The sequence below is a fragment of the Dipodomys merriami genome, unplaced genomic scaffold (assembly GCF_024711535.1).
Source record: "Dipodomys merriami isolate MVZ:Mamm:240054 unplaced genomic scaffold, mDipMer1.0.p SCAF_689, whole genome shotgun sequence".
Taxonomy (NCBI): Eukaryota; Metazoa; Chordata; class Mammalia; order Rodentia; family Heteromyidae; genus Dipodomys; species Dipodomys merriami.
In genome coordinates this window covers 60866-62604 of record NW_027206278.1, presented here as the reverse complement: position 1 = coordinate 62604, position 1739 = coordinate 60866, and positions in this window count along the sequence as shown.

Sequence of the window (1739 nt, the reverse complement as noted above, 5' to 3'; positions counted from 1 at the left end):
GGATTATAATGTGACGGTGGGATGTCCTATTCTGGTCTGGTCTATTTGGGGTTCTAAAAGCTTCTTGTATCTGAATAGGCCTATCTTTTTGTATGTTTGGGAAGTTCTCTGCTAGGATCCTGTTAAACAAGTTTCCTAGACCATTAACTTCTGTTTCTAGGTGCTCCTCTACACCCATTATCCTTAAATTGGGCCTTCTGATGGTGTCCTCCAGGTGTTGGATAGACCTATCATATTTCTTGGACTTGTCTTGGATGGTTGTATGTTCTTTCTCTATAATATCTAGGCTGTCTTCAATCCCTGAGATTCGATCTTCTGCATGGTCTAACCTGCTGTCAAGACTCTCTACTTTGTTTTTTATCTCTTTTCCTTCTAATTGGTCAGCTTTGATGGCTTCAAGTTCTTTGTTGAAGCTCTGTTTTAGGTCTTGTATGAATTTCTTTACTTCCTTAATTTGGTGTTCAGTGTTTGTTCTCAAATCACTTAGTTGATTGGTTATGGTTTCTTTGGACTCCCATTCCTTCTGTTGGGTTCCATTCAACATTCCCTTTGTGGTCTCCCTGACTTCCTTCAGCTCTTTGTTAATGGATTCCATGAATGTCTTTAGTGATCTTTGTGTATTCTCTACCTGGTCTCTTAATTCGTGAATTACTCTTTGATTAGTTTCCTCCCTTCTGTGGGATTCCTGCAGTTCTCTTTGAGTGTTCTCTGCCTGCTCACGCCATTCCTCCCTTTCTCTTTGAGTATTCTCAAGTTGTTCATGCAAATCCTGTATCAGTTTTTGAGAAGCTTCCTCACGCTTATGATATTCCTGTATAAACTTCTGGGATGCCTCCTCTCTCTCCCTATCACGCTCATATAGAGTCCTTTGTACATTGTCAAACTTCTCATTTATCATGTTTGCTATTAGTGTTTGTAGAGCTATTTGGGAACTCTCCTCTGGGTTATTCTTTATCTGTTCTAATCCCTGATTATCAAGGTTGGGAGTTGAGATACCCGAATTTGCCATTTTTCTTGTGTTTTTCCGGCTTACTCGGCCCATTTGAGATAAAGATTGCACCAGTTTTGTGCTAGAACACTATCTTAAGGCAACCATCAACCAAAGTTTGCATTTGTACAGTCAATAGTCTACAGATACAATCTAGTTCAACAGATACATCTATTCAACATCAAACGACTATATGTTAAAGGACTTCGAACCGCAGAAAAGAATTTGGAAAACCAGAAATTATTAGGATTAGTGAGAGATGTGGGTAAAAAATAGGAATAGATTGGTGTGGGGAGGCACAAGGAGAGTTAACTATGTCCTACTCACAGTGCAGGAAATGGGTTGGGTAGGATGCAAGTAGAGAGAGAGAGAAAAAGAAGAGACGGAAAGGGGAATAAAGAGAGACCAGAAAAAGAATAGAAACGTAAAAATTAATGTTATTATAGAGGTTAAAAGACCGTCTATTTAGAGAGGAATGTGAATATGTTCAGAGAAGGGGAGGGACATTGAGGAGATGTGAAAAGCTTTAAGGGAGAAGAAAAGATCAGAAGTTCAGTAGAGCTAGATAAAAAACAAAAAGATAATTAAGAAAGAAAGAAAAAGAGAAAGAAGACAAGAAAAGAAAGGAAAACTCTCATTCACGTAATTCTGAAATAGAAATTATAAGATGAGAAAAAATAAAGTTACTGGAAAACAATTATTTTTTCAGAAGAGGCAAAAATTAAAGATTGATAAAAGTTTTAGAAGGGAA